Source organism: Topomyia yanbarensis, chromosome 3, assembly GCF_030247195.1.
Source record: "Topomyia yanbarensis strain Yona2022 chromosome 3, ASM3024719v1, whole genome shotgun sequence".
NCBI classification, from domain to species: domain Eukaryota; kingdom Metazoa; phylum Arthropoda; class Insecta; order Diptera; family Culicidae; genus Topomyia; species Topomyia yanbarensis.
The window spans coordinates 10,781,783-10,804,415 of NC_080672.1; the positions used below are offsets into that span (position 1 = coordinate 10,781,783).

Genomic DNA, 22,633 nt, shown 5'->3' on the forward strand with positions numbered 1-22,633 from the left:
GTCGAGATTTTATGTTATCTCGAAAAATTTTTTTTTAATAAAAATCGACTTTTTGGGACTTTGCCGATTTTGCACCTTTTTTCAGTTCAATATTACCGTGGCTGTTTTTTCTTTTTCAAAATTTTAGAACTCGAATAATGATTTATTTTCCTGTATATAGTTGTCATGTGATGTATAATAATAAAATGTAATATATGCATTTAAAAGCTTTTAATGAATATAAACAACGCACACATTCTCGTGATTCATGATTGAGAAAGGCACAATTGCACCGCTAGGTGGATTAAAATAGGTTTTTGATCATTGAAAATATTAACACACTACATTTCTATGTCAAATTTATTAAAGATTTTTGTGGCAATCTGCAGACTTTTATATTTTTACTGCAGGCTATTGTTTAAATAGACCTGGCATCACTGATGCTAAAATAATTCATTCATATACCTGTCAAAAGCATTTTTTTTCACTTGCAAGAGGGATGAGGATTGGAACATTGGAAACCTGGCACATACATTGATCAAACGGCTCTGGATAGCAAACACGGTGGCATATGTGTTTAGGACATGGTATGAATTCTTTTTGGTAAATTTCTCGCCCGCTTGTTTATGTATTTTATCACTTTTAGAGTTGTGCGGCTGAGGCGTTAGTGGACTGGCTCAAATAACTTCACCAGAAACTCCTGCTTTTAGTAAGGTGAAATGGATTCTCGTATTGCTACCAAGTACAAAACTGGGTAACTTGAGCAATTGACCCTCAACATGTTTCGTGGCAAGTGATGCTCAGAGTCTACGCGTTTATCAAACAGCAATCGATGCTCGAACACTAGCGGATATATCCAGTTCCAAACGCAGGTTCCGTTGGATGGATTCGACGAAATTGTTTTAAGATCCTTTATCTGATTAACCTCCAGGAACTCGTAAAAATAGTCTCGCAACAGTTTACGGCCCGACCAGGATGCATAATTCAGCTAGATACAATTGACAATGTCACGCATGACTAGTAGAATACTAAATTACTGCTTATTTTCTAAAAACGGCTGACTACTGTTGAGCGTTCTGAGGAACAGATGATAATACGCTGTGATAATAAACACTGGCGTAATTGCAGGGCAGATGGCAGAATTCCCCGTTTACAGATTCATTCTATTGGGTCGTTTTGGGATGCACAGCAAACGGAACGATAAACGTCGCGAATTGTGATTGCTTTACAACCTACGGCTTGGGATGAAATGAGCAGTAATTTGAGGAATGTCCCAGATAGTATCTTGGTACATAATTTATATGATCCAGGGTACGTTCACCGAGCTGGAATGCATGGTGTGAGAAAAAACAACAGCGACCACATCAACGACAAACGTTCGTGCTCAAGAGTTGCCATTGCCAGTGGACGTCGATGTGTTACATGCCGCTTCAGCAGCTCGGCATCTCAGCTCTTCGTCTATTGATTCAATTGGTTTTGCGTCTTACGTATAATTAATGGATTGTTTGGAATCAACTATTTGTTTCTAAAAATGTAATGCTACTGATAGTTTTGTGTATAATTGTCTCATGGAGCAAAAATGCGAGTAACGGCGGTGGTCATGAGTTCTGCCTATGGGAAAGAATTACTTTCGTGTACAGTATGGGAAGTCCCGCCTGGGCCAGGCGGCATCTCCAACGAAGTCGGTTTAAGACAACGTAGATTGGTGTTTCTTTTTAAAAACATGTAACAGAAGTTATATGCAATGTTGAAAAAAATTTAGTTTGGAATTCAATGCCCTAATAAAAGCAAAGATATGTCTAGAAATTCAAACTAATTCGAAGTTTCTATCCCACTCCTAAGAAAATCTGGACTGCCATCTCTAAATTGTTTTCCTCTCAATGACTGCTCAGTGGCTTTATGACTTTGTGCGAATTGAAAGCATTGCTTGATTTTTTATATAATGCAATTATCTAATCTAAATAAGATAAAAGTTATTTTCAATCACGGCCAAAACAGCTGCGCAGGCAACTGGCGACCAATGATTGAACAACCTGAATAATTCGGAACACCCGAATTAATCGGAATAGTTTTGAAAACTAGGTTCAATCAACAACGATGAAAACTACGTTGCTGGGTACAAGGTATGACTGCGGTGCTACTGAACATCGAACACTATTAAAAGGCGCTTCAACAGGGGCATTTGTTCAAAGATTTCACTGCAGGTTTTCACCTGGATCAACACTGTTTAATCACAGCTGATAGGCAGAAGCAAAATGGTACCAGTTGCGGGACCGATTTCTTCACCATCGCTTAACTTTTAAACCAGGTTCACCAGTACGTTAAGCGAGGGTGAAAAAATCGGCCCGCGGTAATTTGAAATGAAAACACAGGAATTCATATACCAATGAACAATATCTCTATTTGGTTTATGGCAAGACAGGCACGTAGCCAGAGGGGGGGCTAGGGGGCTAAAGCCCCCCCCGAAAATTTTCAAAAATAAATTTAAGAAACAACATGTTTTTCGGTGACTCTTAAAAAAATGTATCTTGTTTGGTTTCAACAAATTAATGCGAGAATTGTGAGGAAGATTGCTATTTCGAACCACCGAAGACAGCGGTCAGGATATCTACTCAGTATGCTGAGTGTGATAAAACAGTTCCCTTCATGTTGTGTGACTCGTCGGAAGAACAAAAAAAACTGTTACTTTAATTCTTGCTATGGGGATCTGTCGAATGATTGAGTCGCAGAAGCAAGAAGTAGTGCTCCAGCCAAATACGGAGGCTATTGACTTCCGGTCTTTTCGCATAAGATCGATCTTATGCGAAAAGACCTGAAGTCAATAGCCTCCGTATTTGGCTGGAGCAACATTCATGATGTGAAATATTTGCTGAAGGTGAATATGGAGGTTATGCTTACGAACATCGCCTTTAACGAGTTTAACCATGTCAGGCGTTCAGTGCTGATGCCATTTAACAAATTAGCCCAGCGAAACCAGTCATTTTGCATAACAACTTGAAACATGTGGTTGATCCTCATATATATGGACGATGAGAAAATCAATGCTCGGCTACAAGATCTGATACCACTTACTTGCACCGTGGCTATTAAAAGATTCCTGTCACATTTGGAAAAAAAATGGTATTTATTATAAAGGACACATCTAGGAAGTAATTCCCTATATATTAAATGGTGTTTTTGTGGTGAAAATCTAGGTGAACAGACATATTTCCTCCAACCTGACCCTGCACGTAAAAACTGAATGCGATAGTATTATTTTACACATTATATCTTTGCATATACATAGTCTCCAAAACCATTTCCTGAAAAACAAACATTTGCCAAATTTTGGCTGCTGTTCGGATAATATTGACGGCAAAAACTGCGTCTAGTATCTCAAAATCAATTGTCGGCACCATCATTGAGGAAGTCGACACTCGTGACCCGTCAGAAATTCGCGAGCATGGACATGGCAGTAACCACTATGATGATAAGGAAGTGTACGAGATAGAAATGAACAACCACCGCGACACTGTTGGTTAGGAAAAATATTTCCCAGCCTAGTAAATAGTTCTCCACACGCAATCGCTAGTTGTTCGCACGAGATCTGTAGGACAACCATTTACGTTTTATCACTTTCATTGTTCACATCATGGAAATATATTGAAGACACTAGGCTTCATTTAGCTAATGCATTGAACCGAATAAAATAAACGAAATATATAATAAAAATGCAGAAGTTTTATAGAAAAGTGAGCTCAAAAACTGTCCCAAAATGAGAACTTTATCGCTAGTGTTTGTGTCTAACAAAACTCAGATATCATGTTATATATTAGCCAGAATAAGGTTAGTTAAAGCATAAGCAAATTGAATTTCTGTAATAGGTTAGTGCACTGTACAGTTAGTAGAAACATCAGGCATCTCACTCAAGCGTGCTAGACAAAAACATTTCCGTTAGTTGATGACAATATAGTCGAGAAGACAGTTTTTGTTTTCGCGTCATTTTAATGCAATAGTAAAGTATTTCGGTTGACACTCAATTTCATTTTATGCGGAGAATGCGTTCCGTATTTAAACATTATTAGTCCGCAAAGTAGTGATATTTTAAAGAATCGAACAATAAGCAAGAAAAATGCCAAAAAATAAACAAGCCAAAAAGTGGTAAAACAGTGGTTTTTCTGAGGTATTCATCAACCCACGAATTGTATACCGTCGTATATTACTAATGTTGTTGACATACAGAAACGTACATAGTAGCGGTAGGACTATCTGTTGTGATTTTATCCTTACTTTTCAACGGATGTCAATTGATGCTAAACCACATATTAGTCAATCAATCATAATAAACTTAATGTTGTAAGCAGCAGCATTTCTGTCTCTTTCGATGGTTTCCAATTAATGTCCATGTAAGTCTAAAAACGACGTGACGATACAGTGAACAAACATCAGTAGCCTATCACGGAGAGCGACTAAAATGTTGTAACTAGTTGAGTCTACAGTCAATAAGTTGGGATTAATGTTTCGATTTCATGTTTTCGTTTTATTTGTGTTTGTTATGGTATAAAATGAGAGAGATGAGCAGAGATCACGAAGAAAAAGAGAGAAAAAATAATAAATAAATTGAAATCGACCGAAGAGCAGCTGTTCTATATTTTCTGGGCACTCAACTACAGAACAACAAAAATCATCAAAGAAAGTTGGCCTTACACCTACGTTTCTCTTCGGCAGAGGTGAAGTAAGTGCGATGTATACCCGTCCATGTGTCGGAATAAAAAGATGTTGAAATTATTGGGCTTGTTCATATTTATAATATCTAGTTCTTTTTTTTCAATCTAAAGTTTTATTTGAAACGGCTCAATGCGTTAGCACAACTGAGCCGTGGGTCAATAAGTAAAAATAAAAAAAATTCTAAGAATGTCGGTTTGCCAGATCTTGTTGGCGCAGTTTGCTGCTGCGTGTTGAGATCTTTTTCCTTGGCGGTAAGGCCGCTTGGGGGTCATTCAGTCTGCCTTCTCTCGTGTTATCGTTCCCGTCCATGTCGTCATCGGTACTGCTTTCTTGCTGTTCACGATCAGAGGTTCTTATTTGTTTCTTGTTCTTGTGGGTCGCTGTTGTATATCCGTCTTCATCGGTATTTGCTTCTTTATTGGCGATGCTAGTTGTTGGTTTGGGAGCGGTTGTCGTGGTCGTGGTACCTGCATTATTGGGTAATTGGATTATGTTTTAGTTTTATCTGAAGGTATCGGTGGCTGCTAGTTAGAGTTGGCTGTAGTAGATGAGTTTTGACTAGTTGCTTCGGCGCATGTTTTTCCGTAGTAGGCTGTATAGTTACAGAATTGGCATGTTGGGGTCTGCCCGGGATATGTGATTAGTGTTGTTTGCTTATAGGTCACGCCATCCTTCGGTGATTTGCATTCGATAATCATGTAAGAAGGTATTGGTTGACTCACTCGCATCAATAACTCTCACAATACGAACGCCGTTGGGAATGCCGGTGAAAATTTTTTTTCTAGGTGTCATTCGTAATAGATTCTACTTCTCCATTTGCGACATGATTCGTTTGATGAAATCTTCCTTCGTGTGCGGGGCCAAATCATGGATACGCACGTCCACCATGTCGTTTTCCATATGCACGGGTATCTTGATTCTGGTGTTATTAAATTCGACCTCGTGTTGCATGTTGTTCTTTGCAATGAAGTTTTCGGCCTGTGCTAAGCTTCTAAACGTGATCAAAACACAGTTTTTTACGTGATGTAGCTGAATATAGGTAACTTGAGCGAGATTAAGCTCCATTTTCACTTTAACTAATTGTTCCACTTCCTGAACTGTTCGTGTTATCCCGTAGCACAGGCACTTTTGCTTCATTTGGCAAACTCATTTCACTCCGCAGCCAGGAGCAACGATACAATTTGTATGTGCACTGATATAGAACAATAGCTAGCTTGATTCACTGGTGCCTATAGCCTGCTATAGCGTAGCGAATTTTTTTGCTTCTGCTTTTTGCGAATGCTTTTTGCGGTAATACATTTAACAAATTTCACGTACCGTCAAGTCACCAGTTACCGTGCGTTTAGGTGGATTTGACGTGACTTCCAACCCTGTTTTTTATCAAAGTGAAAACCGCTCTCATAGTCACCGTAAAAATACCTATCTAAATACGTCACAATTTAGAAATAATATAAAACTATTAGCACCAAAACGAGAATAAGTAGTTGAGGACATTTGTTTGGCACCAGTGCACGTTATATGATCAACTTACCGTGTATTTAAAATTTTGATTCAACTTTAGTTGGAATGTTTCAATAAAACGATGAAACGAGAGGATTTGGGATCTGGATCTCTCCGATAGATTCAGGGAGCTAGTTCTTTTAATTTCGTGATTTTGAAACTGAACGGTGAACGAAACATGCACGGCGACTGGCGACTGGCGACTTGAAGGAAAATTAGAAGATATTAGTAATCAGTGTTTTCATTCGATTTGTAGACAATTTTCTTTAATAAATTAAATTGTGGGCAGTTTCCTTCAGTTGATTTAATCATTTAAATTTATATTTTGATCCTATTGATTACCAAAAATCCTTCCTAACTGGGGTTCTAATCTACCCGACCAAGGCTAGTCTTGAAAATAGTTTCATTTAAATAGAATATATCAAAAAATTGTGTTAGCAGGATGTCTTAGAACTGGTAATACTCGCAGAACGCAAGACAAAGAAAATAGAAGTTGAACCGTCTCTGCGCATCTACAAATCGCTCGCTAAATCAGAAGATTTTGTGCGAATTTCGACATTCTCTTCGTTCGAACATTTTATGGATATTTTTCTACTCATTTCTTGCATTTTTGCATCTTCTATGCCTTTTAAAGGTGTGGTTTGGAACACCTAGTGTTTTCCAGCACCGTCAAGCATTGTCATATTCGGTTAGCGCATAAATACTGTGAACTCTAGAATATACTTTGTTGTAACGAGAGTAAGTACTATAACCTTTCTTGTGACAATGAACATATTTTAGGATTGTCTTAGATTTGAAATTGATTTCATTATGAGCTTTTCAAAATTTAATTTAGTTTCTAGTGACTATACCAAATTGTCAAAATTAGAAGCTTTATGCAAATTTTTTTAAGCCCCTCCCGAAACAAAATCCTGGCTACGGGCCTGTGGCAAGATTATTTTAAAGGGGGATTCCGAATCTCAGTCAATTAAAAAAAAAATGCCCTGTATGTCATATGTTCAGCATATGGCTAATATATATTTTCACCATTAGCAATTTTCGCCACGCCAATATATTCAAGCAAATAATCATAACGCTTGAGCTTGTGCGAACACCCCTGGCTACTACTCCGTTATCGATAATTATGCTTGGAGGTGGCAAAACATCTTTTAATGTACAACTCCTGATAATCCTAAAGTGTTTATTGATCAATACCGGCGCCGGCCAGGCCCGAACGTAGATCGCGGAAGGAAAGTGGAAGAATGGTTAGTCCGGTACTTGCTTTTGCTAGAGGCCGTATATACTACTGCGCACTCCACAAGTATCACAGGAGGTGGATATTTTTGTAATAGTATAGAAGTTGGATCACTTCTTCTTTACCGACGCCAGAGAAGTGACTTCACTATCTGGACTAGATATCGATCCACCAAACTCATACATAGACCGGGGACCAACGGCTTTACTTCCCTTCCGAAGGAAGATGTGACCACAGATTTTTTCACCTCAGAAAAATCTCAACGACCTCGGCTGGAATTGAACCCAGGCAAATTGGAATGAGTGGCGGTCACGCTTACCACTCTACCACCGGCGCCGTCAACAAATAATCATAACATATGAAAGTGTCAAAAAATTAAAAATAAATATTACAGTATAACCAGTTTTAGCAATATTCCATCAAAGTACACCGTTACTTTGACGTTGTGCCTTACTGGTATACTGGGTTGTGTAAAACGTGTCCTCGAAAAATCGTCGGAGCATTCTATCTTAGCATATTTGTATTTGCTTCAAAGAATCGTTTAGAAGTCAAAATCTTATATTTAACGGAACATTACATAAAGACGACATCAAATAAAAAATGACAACTGAGCGAGCTTGTTTACAAGGTGTTAACATTTAGCATTTTAAATGTTTACAAGGTGTTAACATTTAGCATTTACATTTAACGAACCGAATTTTTTCATACTACGATCCATGTAAACAAGCTCTCTAAACTGTCAAAAAAGTGAGGTTAAACATTTTCATCACACAATGTTCTACAGCGAGAGGTTCACTTTAGTTTGTTTACATTACCAATGAACTTTGCATCGCGACTCACCACTTCATTTACCGCGTTGCCAAGAACTCAATCAGGAATTTACAAAACAGTGCTGCCCAAACACACATTTTGAGTCCCACCATTCTTGCTATGGTGAAAAAAATATTCAACATTCTTGCAATTTTCAAATTTCAAAAAATCACGATAGCTCTTAAAAGTCTTACTTTAACGGAGATATTCTTAAAAAAGTGTAATCTTTCCACCAAAAATTAGAAAAAAAGTGGGTTAGGTCAGACGAGAAAGGTCTATTCCGGAACCGGAAGTAGGATCCATTAGAAACTCAATAGCAGCCTATGGGAACGTTGCACCTTTCATTTGAGACTAAGTTTGTCAAAATCGGTTCAGCCATCTCTGAGAAAAATGAGTGACATTTTTGGTCACATACACACATACGCACATACACACACAGACATTTGCCGAACTCGACGAACTGAATCGAATGGTATATGTCACTTGGTCCTTCGGGCCTCCGTTAAAAAGTCGGTTTTCAGAGCAATTGCAATACCTTTCTATTGAGAAAGGCAAAAAATGGGTGGGTAATGTCTGTGACATAACCGGAGCGTCGTGACTTCACTTCGAGACGTTCATTTAAATCTAATGATACTCACTACGTAACAACAATATGTTCCGGTTGCCATTCCGACGCAAAATTATAGTATGTATGGAGCCATCACTGGTCTGCAACGAGTTTTCAACCAGGTAGCTTCAGCATTTGATTTCAACGTTTCTCGACATACTCTGCGTGTACGTTTCTCCAGATTGTTTAATTATTTCGTTAACAACACTTGACCTTTTTATTCTTTGTTTGTAATTATTGTATGATTATTGTTTTTATGTGCGACTTGAGTATTAGAAATAAGATTAGTATTTAGGCTAACATCATTGGGGCTTTGATATGCCTGCTGATGTATTAAACAAAATAAACAAAATAAGCAAAAAAAAACAGAATCACGTTTGAATGGGAAATTTTCAAATATAATTCTCTACGGCAATAATGGTGGTTCTGAAAAGAACCTTTGTTTTCGGCGTTGGTGTTGATGGTGATGCGCTGGATCGTTGGATGCTGCTGCCTTCTGTTCACTATGCTCAGCCTCATCTGTTGTTCATGAATGCGGTTCTGATATGATTGGTGATGGTGTAGGTCGTCAACCGGTTATAATTTTATTGTGTTGTATATTGCAGATTACATATTAAATCATTGGATCAATCAAACAAAGTGTTGGTCTGTGATATGAAAAGTACGAAATATATCTTTGGCTTTCTACATTAACGTTTTCAACAAACACTAAATCAATGCATATACCTCCAAGTGTAGTAGCTTGTGAGGGATCAGAGATAAGACGAAGCTCGAGGCATTCATTCATGAAATGAACATATTTCTTGTTTTCCTACTTTAAAATGTCTATATTAAAATCTCCTGACACAACAATCGGATTATTTTTCCGAGCATACGGAAATAAATTACGTGTTACGGAGAATTGGTTTCCTTTAAATGTTTAAATCTGGCGAAACCGAATAAAGGCGTGATTTACGTTGAAAACTGAGTGTTTTGGCGCGCTGCGAATAACCAATCAGAGCATCGATTTCTAGAGCTTTAATGAAATGCAATTACTCCCATCATCTTTGCTAATTATGCATACTTTGAACGTAATTGCGATAATTAGCTCAAATTGTCTATCAAATAGTGCAAAAATTCTATTATTCCGTTTAGTTTAGCTAGTTTAGTTACTATCATTTATCATTTAACACTATCTTGATGTCAAAAAAATTCAACATAGGATTGGGAATTATTTAAGTTACGCAAAGAAAAATAGAAATTTCTGTTAAAAAAACTAGTAGTGGGTAATGTCCGGGACATAAGCGCAGTGTCGACGTAGGACTATTCGTTGGCGTATCATATTAAAATTCTGCTTATATCTCTTTCGAATGGTTAAATTTACAGATTAAGTGCGATTCACCGGGTTTAGTAAAAGTTTCCTGGGGATTTTAATAGTATCCTGTTCGGTAATTAATTCAGTAAAACAATTTTAATACCGCAGTCTCCGTATAAAACATTAAATAAATAAAATTAAATTTAGCGAAATACTAGTGAAAGTAGCAAGTTTTAGTCAGGATTTTTAAGGTAATACAGAAAACTTTCACACAAAATAATTGTCCCAGATAAACTCCCCGGTTACGTTCAGGACTTTTTTTTTTGTTGGAGACGAACCACTGCGACCAGTATTCAGATCTATTGTGGTTATAAGCAGAATTTTAATAATACGATACGCCAATGAATAGTTCTACATCGACACCGTGGTTATGTTCCGGACATTAACCACCACTAGTTTTATTCCGTTATGTATTCGTCCTAATAGGGACGGCTTGCAGAGAACTATGGTGATACAAGACGATAATCTTTTAAAACGATTCGAACCTTGCCGGCGATTCGTTTCTGTTGCGTACACACATACGATCATTCCCCTTTCGAAGCTCATACCGTATGAGCACGCTTTGCATCAAGGCGATCCCTTTTATTAACTTTTTGGTGCAGATGGAAGGCCATTCTTTTTTATTTTCTTATATAATTATTTTTAATTTCACAAATTAATAAAAGAAACTTCCAAATAAAATTCTTTTTCCATTATATATTCATCCTAAGGACGGTTTGCATATAACTATGACACAAATCCATCCACAATTAACAGCGCTAATGGAAAAGAAGTACCACTTATTCTTTACAAGTATTTTGGCAACATTAGAGACGCGTGAATTTACTTATCTTCTTCAGGCAGCTTTCTTGGCAGGTTTGGCGGCCTTCTTTGGTTTTGGGGTCTTCGGCTTGTTCGCTGCAGCCTTCGATGCTTTGGTGGCATTTTTAGTGGCAGCTGCTACCGCCTTTTCAGTGACTGTGTTTCTTAGCAGCAGCCTGTGGCTTTTTGGCTTTCTCACCGCCACCACCTCCACCAACGTTTTGCCTTTCTTATATAAAGAAAGGCTATGCAATCACTGTAAAAATCGACTTTTTAACGGAGGCCCGGAGGGCCGAGTGTCATACACCATTCGATTCAGTTCGTCGAAATCGGCAAATGTCTGTGTGTGTATGTATGTGTGTGTGTGTGTGTATGTGTGTGTGTCATTTAAACTCACACAATTTTCTCAGAGATGGCTGAACCGATTTTCGCAAACTTAGTTTCATATGAAAGGTATAACGCTCCCATAAGCTGCTATTGAATTTTTAGTTGATCCGACTTCCGGTTCCGGAGTTACGGGTTGAAGAGTGCGGTCACACAGCAAATTCCCATATAAACTGGTACCACCATAATGTTCAAATGATGTAAAACATATTAAAATTGATGTAACATTACTCTAGTTTGCGGGTCTGGATCACTAATGATCAATCAAAGCAGCTTTGACCACATTGGCCACCTATGACGGTTCATGACGCCCTCGGGGAACCCGCCAAGTTCCTAAGCTAATATCACACCCATTCCACAACGAATTCTCTACCAATTTTTACGAACTTAATTTCAAATGAAAGATACAGTAATGCCATTGACTGCTGCTGAATTTCATTCGGTTCTGACTCTTGCATCCGGAGTTACAGGGGTGTTAGGATACACTGGAATTTCCCATATAAATCGGTACAATCGTAATACCTCAGAGGCTAAAAACTATTGAAATGGTCACCAAATTACTTCTAATCGTAGATCTAGATCACTGATTGCCAATCAAACATTCTTTGAATATATTGTCCCCTATCGACGATTCCGGAAGTCCGGAATTCCGGGCATATTCCACAAATAAAGTCACATCGGTTCTTCGGTGATGACTGAACCGATTTTCTCAAACCAAGTCTCAAATGGAAGGCAAAATATGCAGTTGAGTATTGCGTCGCCGCCCCTCCCCCCGCCTTGCCCTTACACCTCCCTCCTTCATCACTCCCCTCCTCTTGGACCACCTTCACGCCCGCATTTCCTTCATCCACCCTGTACACCGAAATAAGATGAAGGATTTCTGACGCATCCCCGCTCTACTAACCCCCCATTCCCTCCACTTTCAAACCCATTCCACCAACATTTCATAATATAATCACATGAAGATAACATTGAACTCATGCTGATTAAGATAATTAAATATTATTCTTTTGCCTTTCTCATATAGAAAGGTTATGCAATTGCTCCAAAAACCGACTTTCTAACCGAGGCTCGGAGGGCCGAGTCTCATATAACATTCGACTCAGTTCGCCGAGATCGCAAAATATCTGTGTGTATGTATGTATGTATGTATGTATGTATGTATGTATGTATGTGTGTATGTGCGGATTTGTTAACAAAATGTCCACATCGGTTTTTCGGAGATGGTTGAGCCGATTTTTACAAACTAAGATTCAAATGAAAGGTATACTATTCTCATAGGTTGCTATTGAATTTCATTTTCAACCGACATCTTGTTCCGGATTACGAGTTGAAGAGTATGGTTACAAAACAAAATTTGTTGATTTGTCCGCATCGGTTTCTCGGAATTTTCTGAACCGATTTTGACAAACTTGATTTTAAATGGAAGGTCCATCAGCTGCTGTTGAATTTTGTGTGGATCCGAGTTCTGGTTCCTGAATTACAGGGTGATACGTACGATCACGCAGCAAATCTCGATTCTAACGAATTCTGCGATGAATGTAAAAAGGTGAATTTTTTTTCCAAAATGTAAACACAAGTGTTGAATTTGTAGATCTGGGTCACCAACAGTCATTCAAAGTCTCTTTGGCCACACTGGCCACTGGCAACACACCATCGACGGATCCGGAAGCATCCAAATTCAGAATAACGGTTATATTGGTTTCTCGAAAATGGCAGAACCGATTTGATCAACTTAGTCTCAAATGAAAGGTGTTGCGTCCCCGGAAACTGATATTAAATTCCATCTCCATCCGACTTCCGGCTCCGGAGTTACGGGTTGTGGAAAGCGATCGCATAGAAAACTCCGATTCAAACCGATACCGCGATGAGTGCAAAAACGTGCTCTTATATATACTTACCAAGTGTAATAAGAATGAAAGACATTTCCATAATGTTATATTGTACGAACCAGCTATTAAATCATAGTTTGAAGAAATGAGAAAGGCACAATTGCACCTCTAGGTGGATTAAAACAGGTTTTTCAGTTCAATATTACCGTGGCTGTTTTTTCTTTTTAAAAATTTTAGAACTCGAATAATGATTTATTTTCCTGTATATAGTTGTCATGTGATGTATAATAATAAAATGTAATATATGCATTTAAAAGTTTTTAATGAATATAAACAACGCACACATTCTCGTGATTTATGATTGAGAAAGGCACAATTGCACCGCTAGGTGGATTAAAATAGGTTTTTTTCTGTAGGGTTTGTAATTTTTGGACTAAAGCCATTTGAAAAAAAATGGTAAAAAAAGTTTTACCCTTTTCAAAAGACAGTCTAGATCATTTTTGAAAAAAACGAAGTATGCAAAGTGGCTTTTTGTGACAAAGTTCTCACGCTCAGAAAGTTTCATTAAAATCTGAGAGGGTGCTGCCAACTCTGAATATGATTCGAAATTCGAAATTCGTCATTAACAAAAAACTTGCTCATCAAAAAACTGCATACATTTCAATGTTTGCTATAATGTTTTTTGATAATGCATAGAGATGAGACAAAAACTCAATGTTATTAACAACGACAATATTTTGGAATGCAGAAAATGATTAAAAATGACGTTTTCCGATTGTTTCTAGCAGGTCAGGATCGGTTTATATAAGCATTTGATTTTTGTTGTATTATTAATTATATAACTAGCCTCTAGGTAAGATATTGAAATTAATTTGTAATTTTGTAATTTTATTGAGCACGACAACTTTAAATAAAATAATAAATAAATAATTAATAAAATCTTTCAAGTTAGTCGTTCGAAACTCTCAACTTTGGATGTTTAGTATCGTTGAAGAATGTTACAACGTAAAGTAGCACCACTTCTAATAAAATAATTTTCGCGGTTAATCGGCCTAGAAGTAATTTATAAAGAATTTATTCTTCAAACAAATTTACTTCGAGATTCATTGGTTTCAGTAAAGTTTCCGAAAATGCTATTTCAAAAAAAAAGTTGAATAGGCAGGAAAAGCGTATTGTTAAGTCGACAGGGTGTACGCAGCTCACCTCGGTTCAATTACCAACACCCGCACACAAGGTTAGATATCTTTCTAACCTGAAAAAAGAACCGAAAGACTCCCCGATTCCAAGGTCTCTATAATCGAAATATAAAAGAAGTTCGTTGAAAACTTGTATTCAACGTTGTATTCAGAATATCGAAATTTATTAGACTATATATGAGAGCAAACCTTTAAAACAAGTTATTCTGATATTAGTGTAATTCATAAATATCTTCTACTGTGTACAAACATTTAAATTCACATTCTATTCAATGTAGTCTCTGAAGCTTACGATAAAAAAGTTTTATCGAAAAGAACTGATTTGAGGAAATTTCTCCAATATCGTTTTATATCTCGATATATTGCATTTGCTTAGCCTTCATATTTTCAACAAAATTGTTTAAAATGACATTATCAACAACTTTGCTGAAGACACCTAGTGTTAGAAAAGTTCTTCAGCAAAAAAGTGCACTTTGTATTTGCATTCTTTGACTTCATTGACATATTATAAAAATAATTATAAAAGGCATCTGTTAGATTAATTTTGTTTCTGAACTTTCACTAATTTCTCAAACTCAAACTTCGTCAAATCACTTATTAGTGGAAATGACTAAAATGGAGCAAGAGCTACAGTGCCATACCATCCGCCGTTCTCTGCACTAGGCCGTGGTGCCGCCATAAGCGAAAATCGTTTACAAAACAATTTGCCAGTAGGCAGTAGGCCATGTAATCTTTTGAACACTCTGTAATTAAAAGTAAAGCCATTTTCGTTTTTGGTAGCGCACTACACCGGTGTAGTCGGTACCATACTCTGTACTGTATTCAATCTTGGGTGTAATCAGTTCATCCCTTTTTTATTGCACTACACCGGTGTAGCACCAGGTAAAAACGTCATTTATGTAGTGTGTTTTAGATTGCACGATGTGACTCATCATGTTATTCCCAAACATGCTGTTTCAATACACGTTTTGCAATCTCAATTGGTTCTGGTCAATAATGAGAGCGAGCAAAGGCACTTTAACTTAAAGGTGGCAAGGTGTAAATACCTCTGTTCCATCCCAAAGTAGTGACATTAACCTTCTTAGCCAAGTCACTCCCAACGATTTATTATATCCCCTTTAAACTGAAACGGTCGGTACGGTTGTCTTCGTTTCTTCCTATTTTCAGATTCAAAACAATTCGTTAATTGAATTATTCATTAAATGAATAATTTAATTTCCGTCTAATTTTGAAACATCTTCAAACCCAACTCTGCACAGTAGGCCCGGCCGTTTTAATATTTGCGACATATGAAAATATGTTTCAAATATTAAGATTGAGAAGAAAAACACTACAGAATAATTGCAGTGTTTTCTAGGATGCTTTTCAATACTGCCTGTTTATTTCTCGTTTTAGAAGTTTTCTCCTGCGTTTTGGGACCGATCAGCTCCAGACTGCAACTATGTAACCGCCGTCGCACTTACCACTACGGAAACTGAAGCGAGAGCGACTCGAGGTCCGATGACTTTTGAAGGATTCCCCGCGGGTCCGAAGAATACCATCCGCCAATCCGACCTACTAGACTGAGGCGCTAATTTGTCTTGCTGATCTCCCGTTTGCCCGAAAGTTGCAAGTTTTGCTCTTCTCTCCCGGTCACCATCTACGCTTTCTCTCCCCTGTCCTTGATACAACTGCTTCTACAGCCCCCTCTGAATATCTTGACCAAACATAAGTCTCCGCTAAAAAAGTTCAAATTTGTATTCTGTATTCCTAGTTTTAAGATAGTTGTAATTTTACCTCTTTGTTAAAACTATTGTCCCCCATCTTGTAAATAGAATTGTATCCCTAGTTTTAAAACACCGGTGAATTTTCTCATAAACATTTGTTCCCCCTTTTGTGTACCAAACTATATTGTTAGTTTTAAGATAACTGTAAATATTTCCTAAAAAACTATTACTATTGAATTCATTGTTTTAAAAATTTTCATAAAAAAAAATCTTTTGCTCCCTCTCTTGTATATAGAATCTTATTTCTAATCTTAAGATAGCTGTAAAATTTTTCTTTAAAAAAAAATATTTCACCATTGTAACCTCCTAGTTTTAAAATATCCAAAATGTAAAAACAAAAGAATTTGGCACCGCCAAGCTAACGCATTTGTGCCTATCAAATAAACGAAATGAATAAAAAAAAAATACTGCCTGTGTGAGGGTTAGAATAGAATAGAATAGAAATAGATTTTACTGTATCAGCCACCCATGATGAGTGCGGTCGTTTTTACTATGATATGCTATACATTCGACCATCGCACTATGGGAAGGTTCCATACAAACAGGTGGCCAAAACTATTTTATCTCATATTTTTTCGCGAAAAGCTTGTTTGAGTTGTTGTTAATGTACGACACTTATAATGAACGTATCTAGGATGAAATTCGGCGTGCATCATAACTCATTCGTTTCGAAATTTTGCACAGTTATTCTTCATATCCTTCTCCAACTAACCTCGGATCCTTCGATAAAATTATTATTATAACTATTTACAATAAAATGTTATTAGATTTTTTGACCGAAAATAGAATTTTTGGCTTCAAAATGGTACAAAAAACTCAAAAATCGAAAAAAGAAAAACTCAGATAACTTTGGCTTTCTAACCTCTCAAACAGATAGCGACGGAGAGAGAATGCAAGTTACGAAAACACAGGAAAATATTTAAATTTATTTATTTACATAGAAGTAAACAAAAAGGAGTATGAAGTGCATAGGCTATTTGGAGATTATTTGAGTGTCGATATGACCAATAGGCTTTAAAGGTAATGTTGCTCTTTCAGTTGATTGCTATGTTCATATGTCTTCTTCATATTTATAGCATTCTATTAATTCTGTTTCGTTTGGAATTCTTGTTCCAGAGATACAGATTAATGAATCCCATATAAACCAGTATCATGAAAACGAAATGGTTAAAACTATCAGAATGTACTAAAATACATTTTTGGTATGGCGAGTGGCCATTAAAATTATTCTTTGCCACAAACCCTGCTTTTGACGATTCCTGAGCTCATTAGTATAAGTATGAACATTCTTTGAAATGTTTTTTGGTATAAGAATGATTATTTTTCATACTACATGCCAAAGCGATATAACTGCATTTCTAATATTATAATCACAAAGCTAGCGTTCTTAGCTTTAAAATGGCATATTTGAACATATGTTGTTTATTCTGGACTAACAGGACCGTAGTGTAGTCTTCTAGCGCTTTTAGTAGAGTCTCAGTTATGCACCTTTTTGCTTTATACTTTGGCTTTCTTTTTCAGTTCGACTTTTGAACAATAATTTTGTATGTACCTGGGAATGATACTCCTATCTTGACTTATTTTAAAAAGCAGACCAAAATTTTAGTGCCCTTGGCGGGGGTTAACCGCACACTACGGCTCCGATCACTTGTTGTCAAAAATAGTATCACTAAAAATAGTATCACTAACCATTTTAATCAATTCAGAATGTCCTAGAGGAAGTGCTTAAAAATAATACATAACTGCAAATGGGTATTGAATTTCTGGATTCTACAGTTATAGTAAATTAGTGGTAAGGTAAAGTATCTTACTATTATTACTGTTAGGATCAGTGCAGAAATTCCTGCAGTTGTAACCAAAATCTAACATTAATTTTCAAAACAAATGTCAACTTACACGTAGATCTACCCTGTGTAAAATAGTGATAAGAATTATCTTAGTGTGAACGAATAAAAATTACACAATTGTAACATTTGAAGCTTTAAATAAAAATTTTGATAAAATTTAAAATGATTGGTTACTTGTCTCAACTCGACGCGGATAAAGAAACCAATATATAATTGTCATTTTATTTGCTATACAAATATCAAAGTTTATATTCATTGCTCCATATCGGGTAATGAGAGAGCGGATAATTTAGCCAAAATAGGGGCGCTGGACGGTGACATCTATGAAAGACCTATCGCCTTCAATGAATTTTATAGCGCTTCTCGTCAGAGGACGCTTACTAGTTGGCAAACATCATGGGACAATGGAGATCTGGGACGGTGGTTGCACTCAATTATCCCTAAAGTATCAACGAAGGCATGGTTCAAAGGGTTGGATGTAAGTCGAAACTTCATTCGTGTGATGTCTAGACTCATGTCCAACCATTATACGTTGAATGCGCATCTCCGCCGTATTGGGATCGCAGAAGATAATCAATGTGCTTGCGGAGAGGGTTACGAAGACATTGAACATGTTGTTTGGTCTTGCACTGAATATCGTGAAGCCAGATCCCAATTAATAGACTCCTTACGAGCCAGAAGAAAACCACCCTATGTACCTGTTCGTGATGTCCTCGCTTTACGAGATCTTACATACATGAGCCACATTTATCATTTCCTAAAAACAATAAATATTCAAATATAATTATCCCCACAATGTTTCTAGTTTTTTTTCCCTTGCTACCCACAAACAATTTAGATTTCTTCACAGTTAGTGAAGTTAGATAAAACGATATAAATAAAGAAAAAAATAAACAAAGATTACAGAAAAACTATCAATAGGTTTACAATGAAATTCAAGAAAATAGAGTATAATTAAAAACATTCAAAATGATAATTATCCTCAGTGTTAGCATTAGAAAGTGAATTTTTTTATATAACGTGATAGTCTTAAGAACCTTTGTAACATGTTATGTAAAAAAAAAAACCCGGCGTAAAAAAGCTTTTGCAAATGCCGTGTCAAATAAACGTTTTATGAAAAAAAATCAAAGTTTATACACGATAAATAATACTTGTATTATGAAATCTTCAATTACATAGGTATTGTCATATCTATATCGACCAATGTTTTGAAACACTAAAGGTAATCGCTTTTCATGGTATTGTATTGTTTTTAGAATGTCGTGATTCGCCGGAATAAAGAAACGAGGAATAATGAAATCGTAAACATACCGTTAGATTCAATTAAACATGAGCAACACTCCCGACTGTCGGCAGTCCGGCGCTGAAGTTGTTTTTTTTACAAACCGATCATTTCCAAATTTATTCAACAAACGATAAATCTATCATAAACAAACACATAACACTTCTGAGAATTGAATAGATTGTATCACTTATCAAGGTGAATCCAGATTTGTGTGACTCTTTACCCCATCCTACTAACAAAAAGTCCTTCTCGTGGCAAACGTGGAGATGTAGAGCTATACACGGTCTCCATAACAACGTTTGCTACACTAACATTCCTTTCCTTCCTCGATGACTGTAAAGACGTGGCCGGCGCCGTTATTGACATTTGAACGTATAGAACTCTCGAAACGTGCACATTGAAGATGGATAGCTACTCCCAAGCCCCATTCGTTGATTCTTTGTACAATTTCGCTTGTTCTGGTCAATCGCGGAGTAGCAGCTACGGAATGGTCATTATGCTCATGCTCATGCAAAATGATTGGTTACTTGTCTCAACTCACATTGATTGCTGTTTCAACTTACCTCGGTACGAGGAGAGTTGAAACAAAGGGAACTCTGTTGCAAAAATCAATATTTTGAGACTTTGTTATTGATTTGTTCCATTTATTCTGACATAATTTGATAAAGCATAAACAGAAGTAAGAAATTTAAAAATAAGCAATCATCGAATGACAGTTTTCTTCGATTTATATAATAAAAACAGTTCAACTCTGGGCAGCCGGCTACCGAGCGTATACACAAGTCGCACCAAAGGAAAAATAGATTTCCGAGTTAATCGAGTTTAACGGGAGTCGTAACGAAGCGATATACTATGAATCCAAATGATAAATAGGCGCTCACAAGTGTTTCCTGCCTTTGGCTTACGTTTTCGTGCTTAGATTTCTTTTACAAATAAAATGGCACTTCATTTGAGATAAACACAAGCTCTATTTTGTAAAATTATATTTTTTGGACAAATTTTCAAAAAATATTTTCTTGCACTGTCTTATATAGTTCAACAAATATACAGAAGAGAAGTTCTGCCCATCTTTTTTTCGACGAGATATTGTCCGCGCTTTTCAAAAGGAAACACTAAGATTATTGTTCATCGCAGCACAATTCGGAGCGCTATTCGGCATGCAAATCGACGAACAAATCGTCAATGAAATGTTCGAAAAATATTTAACATTTGATGCAAACGTAACAAAAATTTAATTTTAAAAGAAAAAATGTTGGTCAATTTAATAAACATTTACAGCTTCCAATGCCAATTACTATAAATTAAACTTGGATATTATACATTTTTTCGAAATTACTTAGCATTTATTAACGAACTCAGCACGTTTCGAGGTTTTTTGTCCATATTTCATCTTTAATAGTTTAAGAGACCTAATGCATCCAAATATTTACCTCAAAAGTAAGATTCATGATTATACAAGCAATCGAACAACTTAAATAGTATCATTAAAATCTCTTTAAATCCAGATTCCTTTAAAAGCAAGATGGTATTTGAAAGAGTAGATGATTCTTCTATCCTATTATCCTTACGTTCACTTTCGCCATGGCCAAAACCGGAAAACTGAATGGTTTAATTTCACCACTTTCCATGTACTCCAACGGTTTCGTCTTTTCAGTACATATATGAATTTCGTTTTGTGATTTCACCGCTGAGGACCGCACAAAAGCTCCTTCAAGTTTCGGTGCTTTCCCTTCACGCCCAGTCCAGCAACTTTATTCCATCACACGCTTACACGTTTTGTACCTCGCTATTTACTTTGGTTGTCACCGCCACTTTTCCGATTCGATGATGCCTTTCCGAGCAACAAGTTGATACACCATAACACACCCCGACCTGGTTCGCTCGGTCGTCGTTGCTGGATTGTTTCAACGACGGTTCACACTGAAATGAGAAAATTTTTTTCCTCTAACCGCTTCAGTTAAAAGATTAAACAAACGCCAACCTCTTGCGAGTGCACACAAAACTAACAGAAAATGAAGCCCGAGCTGTTGTAACACAACATGCTGCCTCCGAGTAATCCTTTCGTGTGGGTGGCTTTCTGTTTGCCTCACTTGTTTTCATTCCACTTTTTTCATCAACCAACTTTCTATTATTTCATGCTAGCTTAATAAAGTGCTATGATCTCTCAGCATCCACCGGATTTTTTCTTCATCGCAACATCCCACTATTACCGCAACAATTGAAGCCGTAACGAATCTTTCCTATTTTCTTTTCTGTTTGTCATGCACTTTTCAATTACGGTCAACTTTTTAATGCACTTTCCTCTCGTTGAACCGAGTTCTTGTATACAGTCTCTTCACAGAACCACTTAAATCACGTTTCTTCCGCACGACGAGAGATACGTAAAGCATCTCTTGGTCGCATTTTTTTTTCTTCTTGTGTCGTGGATAACAACTACCCCCCTAACTAGCTAGTTAAATTACTACCGGTTGCCATCAGACTATCCTGCCCAGTTAGTAGGAAGAATAATGCCATCAGCTCATAACGTTCAATTCAATTTCATCTCATCGTCTTCTTCCCACGCTTTCAGGAAAAAAAGGAAAAAGCGGAACTCTCGAACAACCACAAAAATCGCACCAAGAGCCCAAGACTTCCGGCTTGGCAGGGACTCAACCATTTCCCACACCGTTACAGAGTGTCGAGATTTCCTTGCCCGTGTCACATTCACAGCACACTCTAACGTGTTCAAAAGCGCGAAAGGAGCTACTGGACCCAAACACGACCAGCTTCGAGCGCAATTCCGGACGAACTGATCCTCGTCCGTGCGTATAGTGCCTGGCGTTTGCTAAGGCAAACCGCTTATGGCTGGCAGCCGCCGCCGTGTCGGGGTGGGAATGCAACAGCACGCGCGCGAAGATGTGTGCAGAATCGGTAAGGTCCCATTCAGTCAGGTTTCAGAAGCAGCACCAGAGCATACTGCTGTTCGAGTTGAGCTGATTCGCGTGGACCCGGGTTGCTTTGATGCTTATTCGGGGCGGCATAAGTGGACTTGCGCAGTGAGTGCAATTCCGCGTGCTGTTTCGCCGTGTTGTTGCTTATTCGTGTTTTGCTCACGGCAGAGTTGAGTGGACGAGATGGAGAGAGATCGTGTGACAGTTCCGAAAGAATCTTCCAACGATGCCGTAGTGACTTTTAATTATGGGGTAGATAAGAAGGTTATACATACTTAACGTGAAGTCATGTGTGGTTACAATGGGCTGATGAGTGTGGGTTAACGAATGTTTTGCACCGTCTATCTACACTACTGCACTAGAAAATAATAAAACCGAAGGGGTGGGATAATGTGTAGATT

General features: G+C 37.3%; 1 protein-coding gene across 1 annotated transcript in view; it reads right to left on the minus strand.

Moving 5' to 3' along the window:
* Positions 1 to 22,154, minus strand: part of LOC131693607 (sex peptide receptor) — a 273,633-nt gene extending 251,479 nt beyond the window's left edge. Inside the window, exon 1 of the mRNA XM_058981540.1 lies at positions 20,871 to 22,154. The gene's annotated coding sequence lies outside the window, so the exon portion shown is untranslated. The remainder of the gene's footprint in view (positions 1 to 20,870) is intronic.
* Between the last annotated feature and the right edge of the window lie 479 nt (positions 22,155 to 22,633).